We start from the raw sequence: 18,399 nt of genomic DNA, 5'->3' as shown, positions 1-18,399 counted from the left end.
TCCCAGTGCTAAAAAAGAGGACCTCACCTCATCCCTGGTCTTCAGTGAAGCATCTGAGAAGGGAGAACTGAAGACCACAAAGCAGTGGAGGCAGCAGAACTCTCCCAGTGCTAAAAAAGAGGACCTCACCTCATCCCTGGTCTTCGGTGATACATTGGAGAAAGCTCAGCACTCAGCACCTGTGCCTGTTGTGTCCCCAAAGCGAGCACCTGTGCCTGCTGCATCTCCAAAGCGAGCACCTGTGCCTGCTGCATCTCCAAAGGGAGCACCTGTGCCTGCTGCATCTCCAAAGGGAGCACCTGTGCCTGCTGCGTGCCCAAAGGGAGCACCTGTGCCCATAGGGTCCCAAAAAAGAGGAAAACTCAGGATCCCCGAATATTTGACTCACCATCTGAAAAAGGCCGCTTTAGAAACACCCACACCCATCCAGTCACTACAGAGGGCACCAGTGGCTTCCTCAAAGGTGCTCACATGCTCCTCACATGGAGCACCAATGCCAGACAAGATCTCCAAGAGGAGAAATCCTAAAAACCCTGAGCTGCTGAGGCAGCATTTGCAAAATGCACCAGTGCTTGTGTCTTCCGCAAACCTCAGGATCCCAAAGCAGCAGAGGCAGAAGAATATCCAAAAGGGAGTGTCTGTGCCTGCCAAGATCCCACAGAGAACACTTGCTCCACCGTGTTCCCCACAGCAACCACCCAGTTGCTACCAAATTGACTATTTATGTAGCATATTTGCTAAATGTTGTGTCATTTCAAATATTTAATTGAAATTGTACATGCTTTATATGAATGCATGTACACATTAATAAAAGGTTTTCAAGCGGTGAGTGCCTCATCCAATAAAACATTTGTCTTAGTTTCAATTCATTTGACCATTATTTGTTTTATTTTGCAGGTAATATTTGTTTCGTTCAAAACATTGTTAAATATAAATATTTTTTCATTAAGAGCTCAACTAAGAAATATTTGTTTTTCAACGAATGTACAATTTCAAGGTTACTCGGCGAAGCCAGCGCACGGGCATTAAACACATATCTCGACCAGTCACTCTACTGCAGCGTTAAACAGATTTCAACAAGATTTCAACGTCAAACAAACCAGACAACTCATTTAAATCGTATTTTTCTACAAACTGTTAGCTAATCATTTTGTCAAGATGGCTACTGTAGTGGCACAGTCTCATTATATATTCGGATTGCGGACAGGAGTGAGGAATAATTTGTTGTATTTTGATGAGCAAACCATCATATTTCCGTGCGGAAACAACTGTGTGCGCTATAACATCAACCAAAAATGCCAGAAGTTTATTCCAGGTACTTTATTATAGTAAACATTAATTTTTAGACACTTCATACGTATTTTAATAGGCCTATATATTATATGTAATAGGCTATATAGTAGGTCTTGTAGCCTATATTATAGGCTCATAATATCATATGATAAGTATTAACGTAAATTATATCATTATCACTTGTCTCACTAGTCTTAATATAACTATTACTGGTTATTAACTGTATTTCTTGTGAATATCTGACTAATACACACATATGGGTCATATTTCTCCCAATATCAAATTAAAGAAATAAGAAGTTATATTTTACTATAACTTGAAATAAATAAAATAAAATCTTTCAGTAATAAAACTGATTCACTATTTCAGTACACATTATCTTGCAACAATAGCCTGCATCCCAAACATCATCAGATAAAGGTTTGTTTTAATTTTTATGACAGATTTAAGTCCAAAGACTTTTACTATCCTTTACATTTATCAGTGGACCTTTTCTATACAAATAAAATAAAAATATATTTTAGGAAGCTTCTTTGGTGCATTTATTTGGTGCATGTTTCACTATTTGCTTTTGCTATATGTATACTTGAAGTAGCCTACACAGAAAAACTGAATCTCTAAATATCTATTCATAAATATTTATTTCTGTAAATTATATTTACATATAATAAACTAACTTTCTGATAGCCTACAGTGTAATATAAAATGGGACTGTGTATGAATGACTATGATTTGGGATTATATCAACTCGACAGTTACTGTGCAAATTAATATGCCTTTTATAAATCAATCTGGAAGTCTAATAACACTTAATAAGGCAGAACACCTCATCAATTCTGCTCCAGATGTTTTTCAAAAAATTCTACTACTTTTATAGTGTACTGACATCTAGTGGAAAAAGAACAACATTGTTAGTACAGGTATACAGTACATTTCTTATTGACATCAAACACCAACATTTAGTCATGAGGTAAGGTAACCAAAACCCAACGCCTAATAAACATCATAATGCTAAAGTCCACACAACATTCAATTATAACCATTATACTTTGATATTTTGTTGGTTTTAACTCATGGTATTTAGTAACCAAATCTTCAATACATATTTCAATACAATATTTCACTGTAATAATACTGTTTAATGCTGTGAAATCCTTTTCTTTTTTTTTTTTTTCACTGTGTTGCTGTGATATTACAGACCTTGTTGTGATATAACAGCAGGTTTTAGATTGCAATATTTTACTGTAAAATAAGAGTTAAATGCTGTAAAATCCAAGGATACTGTAGTTTTTACAGGTATTCGTTGGGATATTACAGGGAAACTTAATTACAACAAGTTACTGTAAAATAATACTGTTAATTATTGTGAAATGCTGGTAATTTCTAACAGTGTAAAATATAGATGTGAACCCTACATTTTTTTTATTGGATGAATGAAAACCTTTTTTTCAGTGTGTGTGTGTGTATTGTTTTGGAAATATTTTTCTTTCTATATATAGATATGTAAACTGTATATTTATTTATTTGTCAATGACAACACACATTAATTAGCACATTAGGCTAATATGGATATATTCCCATGGAAATTCTTGGTTCTAACAATATATATTTGTAGATCTCATCAAAAGACAAATTAAACCCAATGTAACGTTACTATTGAAATTGATTTCTAGACATCGTAATGTTATTTCTTTCTATAAAATTGTTATTGTAGGCTACATAATATCTTATTTAGCATTGCATTAGCAACCTCTTTCCCCCGTATACGTATCCTATTCTTAGCTTCATTATTGTTAGTATTTTTTCACAGAAACACAGAATGACAAATGAAGAGTTCAGATGCAAAAGCCTCTAAGTGCCATCTGAAATTTTCTTCTAGAATGATCATTTTTATCAATCTCGTATATTTAAGTTCAGTAATTTCACTTAAATGACAATTCATTTTCATTGCCATTTAAGTGAAATTACTGAACTTAAATATACGAGCTTGATAAAAATGATCATTCTAGAAGAAAATTTCAGATGGCACTTAGAGGCTTTTTGCATCTGAACTCTTGAAATATAGTCTCAAGCACCACCGGCAGCCCATAGCCTACTGATTCTCTAAATTCACTGTAAATATAATCTTAATTTGAGTTTCATAAACTCGGCGTGGCGTTTGAAATCCGAATTTTATTATTCTCCATTTTTTCAATCAATACATATTACATAGCGAAAATAACCTGCTGAAAGAAGCAGTTTTTTTTTTGACAAGAGATATCGTTATGTTTCGCTCCTCTGTCTGCGCTTCAGAGAGCATCTAAAGCCGCTAAACGTATGGAACGTTTTCAGTCAGGGAAACTGTTTCTCAAAGATGAGCAACGATTTATAGATTTATTTGGAACTATTTTCGTTGCCGATATATAGAGCAAAATGTAAGTCATGTAATATTTACGACTTAATATATAAAAAAAAAACGTCCTGCTGATGTTCGGGACAGCACTCTTTCTCGTCCTATCTGTTGCTTTTTTTAAATAATTGTCATACATAGAAAAAAACAAGGATAGCCTACAGGAACTTTTTTTGTGAATTATATTCTGTTTCAGAAATGTGCTTTTATTGTAATATCTGTAAAAAATAAAATAAAAATAAAAAAGTGGTCTGTTTGCTTAATAACAAAATGCATCTCAGCTTCACTTGCTCCCGTTTATGCACCAGCTGCAAATGCTAAAAATAAATAATAAACAGTGCTAGTTTTTGTATGAACAATCATGAATTAAAAAAGCTAAGTCAGTCTTTGTTTGTATTGCATGTTCACTTTTAATACAGCGAAACAGCCTAGGTCTTCCATCCCTCACAAACTCGTGTGGTCGACTGTGACGTCACTCGTGTGGCCGACTGTTACGTCAACTCGGGTGGCCAACTGTGACGTCAACTCGGGTGGCCGACTGTGACGTCAATTGGCCGACTGTGACGTCAACTGTCGACTGTTACGTCATAATGATCGTGAGTATAAATAGTGCAGCGGATTTATTCTTCTTGTAGCGAGTCGGCGATTGTGAAATTACTATATACATTTACATTATGTGCATCTGAGTTGTGCATATTAGTAGGGAAATTGATACAAAATTGATTATTCAAATAATCTCTTCTGTTTCTCTTTCTTTCATAGTGTTTCACAGATATAAATTGCAAGAAGTATTGTTCACTTCTAGTTCATTTTCGAGTATGTCAACCATGCCCATCATTTTTGAGAGTGCAGAGCAGTCCTCATCAACTGAATTGTCAGATGAGCTCAATACGGCCCTTGCTGCGGGGCGGTGGTGGGCGATAATGGAAGTTTCAGACCCCATATCTGAGTATCCTGACTATGAGGACCTCATCTCAGACCAGTGGTGGGAAACAGTGGAGGAAGGAGAAACATCATGCCCCACATCCCTGGTCTTCAGTGATGCATCTGAGAAGGCTCATTCCCAGCACTCAGGCTTCTCAGATCGGAAATATGAGGAGGGAAAACTGAAGACCACGAAGCAGTGGAGGCAGCAGAACTCTCCCAGTGCTAAAAAAGAGGACCTCATCTCATCCCTGGTCTTCAGTGAAGCATCTGAGAAGGGAGAACTGAAGACCACGAAGCAGTGGAGGCAGCGGAACTCTCCCAGTGCTAAAAAAGAGGACCTCACCTCATCCCTGGTCTTCAGTGAAGCATCTGAGAAGGGAGAACTGAAGACCACAAAGCAGTGGAGGCAGCGGAACTCTCCCAGTGCTAAAAAAGAGGACCTCACCTCATCCCTGGTCTTCAGTGAAGCATCTGAGAAGGGAGAACTGAAGACCACAAAGCAGTGGAGGCAGCGGAACTCTCCCAGTGCTAAAAAAGAGGACCTCACCTCATCCCTGGTCTTCAGTGAAGCATCTGAGAAGGGAGAACTGAAGACCACAAAGCAGTGGAGGCAGCGGAACTCTCCCAGTGCTAAAAAAGAGGACCTCACCTCATCCCTGGTCTTCAGTGAAGCATCTGAGAAGGGAGAACTGAAGACCACAAAGCAGTGGAGGCAGCAGAACTCTCCCAGTGCTAAAAAAGAGGACCTCACCTCATCCCTGGTCTTCGGTGATACATTGGAGAAAGCTCAGCACTCAGCACCTGTGCCTGTTGTGTCCCCAAAGCGAGCACCTGTGCCTGCTGCATCTCCAAAGGGAGCACCTGTGCCTGCTGCATCTCCAAAGGGAGCACCTGTGCCTGCTGCGTGCCCAAAGGGAGCACCTGTGCCCATAGGGTCCCAAAAAAGAGGAAAACTCAGGATCCCCGAATATTTGACTCACCATCTGAAAAAGGCCGCTTTAGAAACACCCACACCCATCCAGTCACTACAGAGGGCACCAGTGGCTTCCTCAAAGGTGCTCACATGCTCCTCACATGGAGCACCAATGCCAGACAAGATCTCCAAGAGGAGAAATCCTAAAAACCCTGAGCTGCTGAGGCAGCATTTGCAAAATGCACCAGTGCTTGTGTCTTCCGCAAACCTCAGGATCCCAAAGCAGCAGAGGCAGAAGAATATCCAAAAGGGAGTGTCTGTGCCTGCCAAGATCCCACAGAGAACACTTGCTCCACCGTGTTCCCCACAGCAACCACCCAGTTGCTACCAAATTGACTATTTATGTAGCATATTTGCTAAATGTTGTGTCATTTCAAATATTTAATTGAAATTGTACATGCTTTATATGAATGCATGTACACATTAATAAAAGGTTTTCAAGCGGTGAGTGCCTCATCCAATAAAACATTTGTCTTAGTTTCAATTCATTTGACCATTATTTGTTTTATTTTGCAGGTAATATTTGTTTCGTTCAAAACATTGTTAAATATAAATATTTTTTCATTAAGAGCTCAACTAAGAAATATTTGTTTTTCAACGAATGTACAATTTCAAGGTTACTCGGCGAAGCCAGCGCACGGGCATTAAACACATATCTCGACCAGTCACTCTACTGCAGCGTTAAACAGATTTCAACAAGATTTCAACGTCAAACAAACCAGACAACTCATTTAAATCGTATTTTTCTACAAACTGTTAGCTAATCATTTTGTCAAGATGGCTACTGTAGTGGCACAGTCTCATTATATATTCGGATTGCGGACAGGAGTGAGGAATAATTTGTTGTATTTTGATGAGCAAACCATCATATTTCCGTGCGGAAACAACTGTGTGCGCTATAACATCAACCAAAAATGCCAGAAGTTTATTCCAGGTACTTTATTATAGTAAACATTAATTTTTAGACACTTCATACGTATTTTAATAGGCCTATATATTATATGTAATAGGCTATATAGTAGGTCTTGTAGCCTATATTATAGGCTCATAATATCATATGATAAGTATTAACGTAAATTATATCATTATCACTTGTCTCACTAGTCTTAATATAACTATTACTGGTTATTAACTGTATTTCTTGTGAATATCTGACTAATACACACATATGGGTCATATTTCTCCCAATATCAAATTAAAGAAATAAGAAGTTATATTTTACTATAACTTGAAATAAATAAAATAAAATCTTTCAGTAATAAAACTGATTCACTATTTCAGTACACATTATCTTGCAACAATAGCCTGCATCCCAAACATCATCAGATAAAGGTTTGTTTTAATTTTTATGACAGATTTAAGTCCAAAGACTTTTACTATCCTTTACATTTATCAGTGGACCTTTTCTATACAAATAAAATAAAAATATATTTTAGGAAGCTTCTTTGGTGCATTTATTTGGTGCATGTTTCACTATTTGCTTTTGCTATATGTATACTTGAAGTAGCCTACACAGAAAAACTGAATCTCTAAATATCTATTCATAAATATTTATTTCTGTAAATTATATTTACATATAATAAACTAACTTTCTGATAGCCTACAGTGTAATATAAAATGGGACTGTGTATGAATGACTATGATTTGGGATTATATCAACTCGACAGTTACTATGCAAATTAATATGCCTTTTATAAATCAATCTGGAAGTCTAATAACACTTAATAAGGCAGAACACCTCATCAATTCTGCTCCAGATGTTTTTCAAAAAATTCTACTACTTTTATAGTGTACTGACATCTAGTGGAAAAAGAACAACATTGTTAGTACAGGTATACAGTACATTTCTTATTGACATCAAACACCAACATTTAGTCATGAGGTAAGGTAACCAAAACCCAACGCCTAATAAACATCATAATGCTAAAGTCCACACAACATTAAATTATAACCATTATACTTTGATATTTTGTTGGTTTTAACTCATGGTATTTAGTAACCAAATCTTCAATACATATTTCAATACAATATTTCACTGTAATAATACTGTTTAATGCTGTGAAATCCTTTTCTTTTTTTCTTTTTTTTCACTGTGTTGCTGTGATATTACAGACCTTGTTGTGATATAACAGCAGGTTTTAGATTGCAATATTTTACTGTAAAATAAGAGTTAAATGCTGTAAAATCCAAGGATACTGTAGTTTTTACAGGTATTCGTTGGGATATTACAGGGAAACTTAATTACAACAAGTTACTGTAAAATAATACTGTTAATTATTGTGAAATGCTGGTAATTTCTAACAGTGTAAAATATAGATGTGAACCCTACATTTTTTTTTATTGGATGAATGAAAACCTTTTTTTCAGTGTGTGTGTGTGTATTGTTTTGGAAATATTTTTCTTTCTATATATAGATATGTAAACTGTATATTTATTTATTTGTCAATGACAACACACATTAATTAGCACATTAGGCTAATATGGATATATTCCCATGGAAATTCTTGGTTCTAACAATATATATTTGTAGATCTCATCAAAAGACAAATTAAACCCAATGTAACGTTACTATTGAAATTGATTTCTAGACATCGTAATGTTATTTCTTTCTATAAAATTGTTATTGTAGGCTACATAATATCTTATTTAGCATTGCATTAGCAACCTCTTTCCCCCGTATACGTATCCTATTCTTAGCTTCATTATTGTTAGTATTTTTTCACAGAAACACAGAATGACAAATGAAGAGTTCAGATGCAAAAGCCTCTAAGTGCCATCTGAAATTTTCTTCTAGAATGATCATTTTTATCAATCTCGTATATTTAAGTTCAGTAATTTCACTTAAATGACAATTCATTTTCATTGCCATTTAAGTGAAATTACTGAACTTAAATATACGAGCTTGATAAAAATGATCATTCTAGAAGAAAATTTCAGATGGCACTTAGAGGCTTTTTGCATCTGAACTCTTGAAATATAGTCTCAAGCACCACCGGCAGCCCATAGCCTACTGATTCTCTAAATTCACTGTAAATATAATCTTAATTTGAGTTTCATAAACTCGGCGTGGCGTTTGAAATCCGAATTTTATTATTCTCCATTTTTTCAATCAATACATATTACATAGCGAAAATAACCTGCTGAAAGAAGCAGTTTTTTTTTTTGACAAGAGATATCGTTATGTTTCGCTCCTCTGTCTGCGCTTCAGAGAGCATCTAAAGCCGCTAAACGTATGGAACGTTTTCAGTCAGGGAAACTGTTTCTCAAAGATGAGCAACGATTTATAGATTTATTTGGAACTATTTTCGTTGCCGATATATAGAGCAAAATGTAAGTCATGTAATATTTACGACTTAATATATAAAAAAAAAACGTCCTGCTGATGTTCGGGACAGCACTCTTTCTCGTCCTATCTGTTGCTTTTTTTAAATAATTGTCATACATAGAAAAAAACAAGGATAGCCTACAGGAACTTTTTTTGTGAATTATATTCTGTTTCAGAAATGTGCTTTTATTGTAATATCTGTAAAAAATAAAATAAAAATAAAAAAGTGGTCTGTTTGCTTAATAACAAAATGCATCTCAGCTTCACTTGCTCCCGTTTATGCACCAGCTGCAAATGCTAAAATTAAATAATAAACAGTGCTAGTTTTTGTATGAACAATCATGAATTAAAAAAGCTAAGTCAGTCTTTGTTTGTATTGCATGTTCACTTTTAATACAGCGAAACAGCCTAGGTCTTCCATCCCTCACAAACTCGTGTGGTCGACTGTGACGTCACTCGTGTGGCCGACTGTTACGTCAACTCGGGTGGCCAACTGTGACGTCAACTCGGGTGGCCGACTGTGACGTCAATTGGCCGACTGTGACGTCAACTGTCGACTGTTACGTCATAATGATCGTGAGTATAAATAGTGCAGCGGATTTATTCTTCTTGTAGCGAGTCGGCGATTGTGAAATTACTATATACATTTACATTATGTGCATCTGAGTTGTGCATATTAGTAGGGAAATTGATACAAAATTGATTATTCAAATAATCTCTTCTGTTTCTCTTTCTTTCATAGTGTTTCACAGATATAAATTGCAAGAAGTATTGTTCACTTCTAGTTCATTTTCGAGTATGTCAACCATGCCCATCATTTTTGAGAGTGCAGAGCAGTCCTCATCAACTGAATTGTCAGATGAGCTCAATACGGCCCTTGCTGCGGGGCGGTGGTGGGCGATAATGGAAGTTTCAGACCCCATATCTGAGTATCCTGACTATGAGGACCTCATCTCAGACCAGTGGTGGGAAACAGTGGAGGAAGGAGAAACATCATGCCCCACATCCCTGGTCTTCAGTGATGCATCTGAGAAGGCTCATTCCCAGCACTCAGGCTTCTCAGATCGGAAATATGAGGAGGGAAAACTGAAGACCACGAAGCAGTGGAGGCAGCAGAACTCTCCCAGTGCTAAAAAAGAGGACCTCATCTCATCCCTGGTCTTCAGTGAAGCATCTGAGAAGGGAGAACTGAAGACCACGAAGCAGTGGAGGCAGCGGAACTCTCCCAGTGCTAAAAAAGAGGACCTCACCTCATCCCTGGTCTTCAGTGAAGCATCTGAGAAGGGAGAACTGAAGACCACAAAGCAGTGGAGGCAGCGGAACTCTCCCAGTGCTAAAAAAGAGGACCTCACCTCATCCCTGGTCTTCAGTGAAGCATCTGAGAAGGGAGAACTGAAGACCACAAAGCAGTGGAGGCAGCGGAACTCTCCCAGTGCTAAAAAAGAGGACCTCACCTCATCCCTGGTCTTCAGTGAAGCATCTGAGAAGGGAGAACTGAAGACCACAAAGCAGTGGAGGCAGCGGAACTCTCCCAGTGCTAAAAAAGAGGACCTCACCTCATCCCTGGTCTTCAGTGAAGCATCTGAGAAGGGAGAACTGAAGACCACAAAGCAGTGGAGGCAGCAGAACTCTCCCAGTGCTAAAAAAGAGGACCTCACCTCATCCCTGGTCTTCGGTGATACATTGGAGAAAGCTCAGCACTCAGCACCTGTGCCTGTTGTGTCCCCAAAGCGAGCACCTGTGCCTGCTGCATCTCCAAAGGGAGCACCTGTGCCTGCTGCATCTCCAAAGGGAGCACCTGTGCCTGCTGCGTGCCCAAAGGGAGCACCTGTGCCCATAGGGTCCCAAAAAAGAGGAAAACTCAGGATCCCCGAATATTTGACTCACCATCTGAAAAAGGCCGCTTTAGAAACACCCACACCCATCCAGTCACTACAGAGGGCACCAGTGGCTTCCTCAAAGGTGCTCACATGCTCCTCACATGGAGCACCAATGCCAGACAAGATCTCCAAGAGGAGAAATCCTAAAAACCCTGAGCTGCTGAGGCAGCATTTGCAAAATGCACCAGTGCTTGTGTCTTCCGCAAACCTCAGGATCCCAAAGCAGCAGAGGCAGAAGAATATCCAAAAGGGAGTGTCTGTGCCTGCCAAGATCCCACAGAGAACACTTGCTCCACCGTGTTCCCCACAGCAACCACCCAGTTGCTACCAAATTGACTATTTATGTAGCATATTTGCTAAATGTTGTGTCATTTCAAATATTTAATTGAAATTGTACATGCTTTATATGAATGCATGTACACATTAATAAAAGGTTTTCAAGCGGTGAGTGCCTCATCCAATAAAACATTTGTCTTAGTTTCAATTCATTTGACCATTATTTGTTTTATTTTGCAGGTAATATTTGTTTCGTTCAAAACATTGTTAAATATAAATATTTTTTCATTAAGAGCTCAACTTAGAAATATTTGTTTTTCAACGAATGTACAATTTCAAGGTTACTCGGCGAAGCCAGCGCACGGGCATTAAACACATATCTCGACCAGTCACTCTACTGCAGCGTTAAACAGATTTCAACAAGATTTCAACGTCAAACAAACCAGACAACTCATTTAAATCGTATTTTTCTACAAAATGATGTTTAATTAAACAAGGTTCGGGAGGAACAGGTGCAGATGATTAACCTGACAAGAGCAAGTGGAGTGCAATCAGTAATCAACCCAGGACAGTATAAATAACAGCTGAACTTACCTCTGTTCCTCGACAGTTCAGCAGCATCCCACCTCCACCCCAGCTCCTCTCTTCTAGTTCCATCTACCCTATTCTAGTTCCATCTACCCCTACCGGGGGGAGTACTCTGGGTTCGGGCCGAATTCCGAGCTCGTAGCCCTCCCTCCGGACAGCACGCCAAATACGCATAACCCTTACCATAATAAATCATATGTAGATGTGAACTCGTGAACTGTTAGCTAATCATTTTGTCAAGATGGCTACTGTAGTGGCACAGTCTCATTATATATTCGGATTGCGGACAGGAGTGAGGAATAATTTATTGTATTTTGATGAGCAAACCATCATATTTCCGTGCGGAAACAACTGTGTGCGCTATAACATCAACCAAAAATGCCAGAAGTTTATTCCAGGTACTTTATTATAGTAAACATTAATTTTTAGACACTTCATACGTATTTTAATAGGCCTATATATTATATGTAATAGGCTATATAGTAGGTCTTGTAGCCTATATTATAGGCTCATAATATCATATGATAAGTATTAACGTAAATTATATCATTATCACTTGTCTCACTAGTCTTAATATAACTATTACTGGTTATTAACTGTATTTCTTGTGAATATCTGACTAATACACACATATGGGTCATATTTCTCCCAATATCAAATTAAAGAAATAAGAAGTTATATTTTACTATAACTTGAAATAAATAAAATAAAATCTTTCAGTAATAAAACTGATTCACTATTTCAGTACACATTATCTTGCAACAATAGCCTGCATCCCAAACATCATCAGATAAAGGTTTGTTTTAATTTTTATGACAGATTTAAGTCCAAAGACTTTTACTATCCTTTACATTTATCAGTGGACCTTTTCTATACAAATAAAATAAAAATATATTTTAGGAAGCTTCTTTGGTGCATTTATTTGGTGCATGTTTCACTATTTGCTTTTGCTATATGTATACTTGAAGTAGCCTACACAGAAAAACTGAATCTCTAAATATCTATTCATAAATATTTATTTCTGTAAATTATATTTACATATAATAAACTAACTTTCTGATAGCCTACAGTGTAATATAAAATGGGACTGTGTATGAATGACTATGATTTGGGATTATATCAACTCGACAGTTACTATGCAAATTAATATGCCTTTTATAAATCAATCTGGAAGTCTAATAACACTTAATAAGGCAGAACACCTCATCAATTCTGCTCCAGATGTTTTTCAAAAAATTCTACTACTTTTATAGTGTACTGACATCTAGTGGAAAAAGAACAACATTGTTAGTACAGGTATACAGTACATTTCTTATTGACATCAAACACCAACATTTAGTCATGAGGTAAGGTAACCAAAACCCAACGCCTAATAAACATCATAATGCTAAAGTCCACACAACATTAAATTATAACCATTATACTTTGATATTTTGTTGGTTTTAACTCATGGTATTTAGTAACCAAATCTTCAATACATATTTCAATACAATATTTCACTGTAATAATACTGTTTAATGCTGTGAAATCCTTTTCTTTTTTTCTTTTTTTTCACTGTGTTGCTGTGATATTACAGACCTTGTTGTGATATAACAGCAGGTTTTAGATTGCAATATTTTACTGTAAAATAAGAGTTAAATGCTGTAAAATCCAAGGATACTGTAGTTTTTACAGGTATTCGTTGGGATATTACAGGGAAACTTAATTACAACAAGTTACTGTAAAATAATACTGTTAATTATTGTGAAATGCTGGTAATTTCTAACAGTGTAAAATATAGATGTGAACCCTACATTTTTTTTTATTGGATGAATGAAAACCTTTTTTTCAGTGTGTGTGTGTGTATTGTTTTGGAAATATTTTTCTTTCTATATATAGATATGTAAACTGTATATTTATTTATTTGTCAATGACAACACACATTAATTAGCACATTAGGCTAATATGGATATATTCCCATGGAAATTCTTGGTTCTAACAATATATATTTGTAGATCTCATCAAAAGACAAATTAAACCCAATGTAACGTTACTATTGAAATTGATTTCTAGACATCGTAATGTTATTTCTTTCTATAAAATTGTTATTGTAGGCTACATAATATCTTATTTAGCATTGCATTAGCAACCTCTTTCCCCCGTATACGTATCCTATTCTTAGCTTCATTATTGTTAGTATTTTTTCACAGAAACACAGAATGACAAATGAAGAGTTCAGATGCAAAAGCCTCTAAGTGCCATCTGAAATTTTCTTCTAGAATGATCATTTTTATCAATCTCGTATATTTAAGTTCAGTAATTTCACTTAAATGACAATTCATTTTCATTGCCATTTAAGTGAAATTACTGAACTTAAATATACGAGCTTGATAAAAATGATCATTCTAGAAGAAAATTTCAGATGGCACTTAGAGGCTTTTTGCATCTGAACTCTTGAAATATAGTCTCAAGCACCACCGGCAGCCCATAGCCTACTGATTCTCTAAATTCACTGTAAATATAATCTTAATTTGAGTTTCATAAACTCGGCGTGGCGTTTGAAATCCGAATTTTATTATTCTCCATTTTTTCAATCAATACATATTACATAGCGAAAATAACCTGCTGAAAGAAGCAGTTTTTTTTTTTGACAAGAGATATCGTTATGTTTCGCTCCTCTGTCTGCGCTTCAGAGAGCATCTAAAGCCGCTAAACGTATGGAACGTTTTCAGTCAGGGAAACTGTTTCTCAAAGATGAGCAACGATTTATAGATTTATTTGGAACTATTTTCGTTGCCGATATATAGAGCAAAATGTAAGTCATGTAATATTTACGACTTAATATATAAAAAAAAAACGTCCTGCTGATGTTCGGGACAGCACTCTTTCTCGTCCTATCTGTTGCTTTTTTTAAATAATTGTCATACATAGAAAAAAACAAGGATAGCCTACAGGAACTTTTTTTGTGAATTATATTCTGTTTCAGAAATGTGCTTTTATTGTAATATCTGTAAAAAATAAAATAAAAATAAAAAAGTGGTCTGTTTGCTTAATAACAAAATGCATCTCAGCTTCACTTGCTCCCGTTTATGCACCAGCTGCAAATGCTAAAATTAAATAATAAACAGTGCTAGTTTTTGTATGAACAATCATGAATTAAAAAAGCTAAGTCAGTCTTTGTTTGTATTGCATGTTCACTTTTAATACAGCGAAACAGCCTAGGTCTTCCATCCCTCACAAACTCGTGTGGTCGACTGTGACGTCACTCGTGTGGCCGACTGTTACGTCAACTCGGGTGGCCAACTGTGACGTCAACTCGGGTGGCCGACTGTGACGTCAATTGGCCGACTGTGACGTCAACTGTCGACTGTTACGTCATAATGATCGTGAGTATAAATAGTGCAGCGGATTTATTCTTCTTGTAGCGAGTCGGCGATTGTGAAATTACTATATACATTTACATTATGTGCATCTGAGTTGTGCATATTAGTAGGGAAATTGATACAAAATTGATTATTCAAATAATCTCTTCTGTTTCTCTTTCTTTCATAGTGTTTCACAGATATAAATTGCAAGAAGTATTGTTCACTTCTAGTTCATTTTCGAGTATGTCAACCATGCCCATCATTTTTGAGAGTGCAGAGCAGTCCTCATCAACTGAATTGTCAGATGAGCTCAATACGGCCCTTGCTGCGGGGCGGTGGTGGGCGATAATGGAAGTTTCAGACCCCATATCTGAGTATCCTGACTATGAGGACCTCATCTCAGACCAGTGGTGGGAAACAGTGGAGGAAGGAGAAACATCATGCCCCACATCCCTGGTCTTCAGTGATGCATCTGAGAAGGCTCATTCCCAGCACTCAGGCTTCTCAGATCGGAAATATGAGGAGGGAAAACTGAAGACCACGAAGCAGTGGAGGCAGCAGAACTCTCCCAGTGCTAAAAAAGAGGACCTCATCTCATCCCTGGTCTTCAGTGAAGCATCTGAGAAGGGAGAACTGAAGACCACGAAGCAGTGGAGGCAGCGGAACTCTCCCAGTGCTAAAAAAGAGGACCTCACCTCATCCCTGGTCTTCAGTGAAGCATCTGAGAAGGGAGAACTGAAGACCACAAAGCAGTGGAGGCAGCGGAACTCTCCCAGTGCTAAAAAAGAGGACCTCACCTCATCCCTGGTCTTCAGTGAAGCATCTGAGAAGGGAGAACTGAAGACCACAAAGCAGTGGAGGCAGCGGAACTCTCCCAGTGCTAAAAAAGAGGACCTCACCTCATCCCTGGTCTTCAGTGAAGCATCTGAGAAGGAAGAACTGAAGACCACAAAGCAGTGGAGGCAGCGGAACTCTCCCAGTGCTAAAAAAGAGGACCTCACCTCATCCCTGGTCTTCAGTGAAGCATCTGAGAAGGGAGAACTGAAGACCACAAAGCAGTGGAGGCAGCAGAACTCTCCCAGTGCTAAAAAAGAGGACCTCACCTCATCCCTGGTCTTCGGTGATACATTGGAGAAAGCTCAGCACTCAGCACCTGTGCCTGTTGTGTCCCCAAAGCGAGCACCTGTGCCTGCTGCATCTCCAAAGGGAGCACCTGTGCCTGCTGCATCTCCAAAGGGAGCACCTGTGCCTGCTGCGTGCCCAAAGGGAGCACCTGTGCCCATAGGGTCCCAAAAAAGAGGAAAACTCAGGATCCCCGAATATTTGACTCACCATCTGAAAAAGGCCGCTTTAGAAACACCCACACCCATCCAGTCACTACAGAGGGCACCAGTGGCTTCCTCAAAGGTGCTCACATGCTCCTCACATGGAGCACCAATGCCAGACAAGATCTCCAAGAGGAGAAATCCTAAAAACCCTGAGCTGCTGAGGCAGCATTTGCAAAATGCACCAGTGCTTGTGTCTTCCGCAAACCTCAGGATCCCAAAGCAGCAGAGGCAGAAGAATATCCAAAAGGGAGTGTCTGTGCCTGCCAAGATCCCACAGAGAACACTTGCTCCACCGTGTTCCCCACAGCAACCACCCAGTTGCTACCAAATTGACTATTTATGTAGCATATTTGCTAAATGTTGTGTCATTTCAAATATTTAATTGAAATTGTACATGCTTTATATGAATGCATGTACACATTAATAAAAGGTTTTCAAGCGGTGAGTGCCTCATCCAATAAAACATTTGTCTTAGTTTCAATTCATTTGACCATTATTTGTTTTATTTTGCAGGTAATATTTGTTTCGTTCAAAACATTGTTAAATATAAATATTTTTTCATTAAGAGCTCAACTTAGAAATATTTGTTTTTCAACGAATGTACAATTTCAAGGTTACTCGGCGAAGCCAGCGCACGGGCATTAAACACATATCTCGACCAGTCACTCTACTGCAGCGTTAAACAGATTTCAACAAGATTTCAACGTCAAACAAACCAGACAACTCATTTAAATCGTATTTTTCTACAAAATGATGTTTAATTAAACAAGGTTCGGGAGGAACAGGTGCAGATGATTAACCTGACAAGAGCAAGTGGAGTGCAATCAGTAATCAACCCAGGACAGTATAAATAACAGCTGAACTTACCTCTGTTCCTCGACAGTTCAGCAGCATCCCACCTCCACCCCAGCTCCTCTCTTCTAGTTCCATCTACCCTATTCTAGTTCCATCTACCCCTACCGGGGGGAGTACTCTGGGTTCGGGCCGAATTCCGAGCTCGTAGCCCTCCCTCCGGACAGCACGCCAAATACGCATAACCCTTACCATAATAAATCATATGTAGATGTGAACTCGTGAACTGTTAGCTAATCATTTTGTCAAGATGGCTACTGTAGTGGCACAGTCTCATTATATATTCGGATTGCGGACAGGAGTGAGGAATAATTTATTGTATTTTGATGAGCAAACCATCATATTTCCGTGCGGAAACAACTGTGTGCGCTATAACATCAACCAAAAATGCCAGAAGTTTATTCCAGGTACTTTATTATAGTAAACATTAATTTTTAGACACTTCATACGTATTTTAATAGGCCTATATATTATATGTAATAGGCTATATAGTAGGTCTTGTAGCCTATATTATAGGCTCATAATATCATATGATAAGTATTAACGTAAATTATATCATTATCACTTGTCTCACTAGTCTTAATATAACTATTACTGGTTATTAACTGTATTTCTTGTGAATATCTGACTAATACACACATATGGGTCATATTTCTCCCAATATCAAATTAAAGAAATAAGAAGTTATATTTTACTATAACTTGAAATAAATAAAATAAAATCTTTCAGTAATAAAACTGATTCACTATTTCAGTACACATTATCTTGCAACAATAGCCTGCATCCCAAACATCATCAGATAAAGGTTTGTTTTAATTTTTATGACAGATTTAAGTCCAAAGACTTTTACTATCCTTTACATTTATCAGTGGACCTTTTCTATACAAATAAAATAAAAATATATTTTAGGAAGCTTCTTTGGTGCATTTATTTGGTGCATGTTTCACTATTTGCTTTTGCTATATGTATACTTGAAGTAGCCTACACAGAAAAACTGAATCTCTAAATATCTATTCATAAATATTTATTTCTGTAAATTATATTTACATATAATAAACTAACTTTCTGATAGCCTACAGTGTAATATAAAATGGGACTGTGTATGAATGACTATGATTTGGGATTATATCAACTCGACAGTTACTATGCAAATTAATATGCCTTTTATAAATCAATCTGGAAGTCTAATAACACTTAATAAGGCAGAACACCTCATCAATTCTG

The sequence above is a fragment of the Leuciscus leuciscus genome (genome assembly GCF_965113295.1).
Source record: "Leuciscus leuciscus genome assembly, contig: HAP1_SCAFFOLD_285, whole genome shotgun sequence".
Lineage (NCBI taxonomy): Eukaryota > Metazoa > Chordata > Actinopteri > Cypriniformes > Leuciscidae > Leuciscus > Leuciscus leuciscus.
This window is presented reverse-complemented; position numbering follows the sequence as displayed.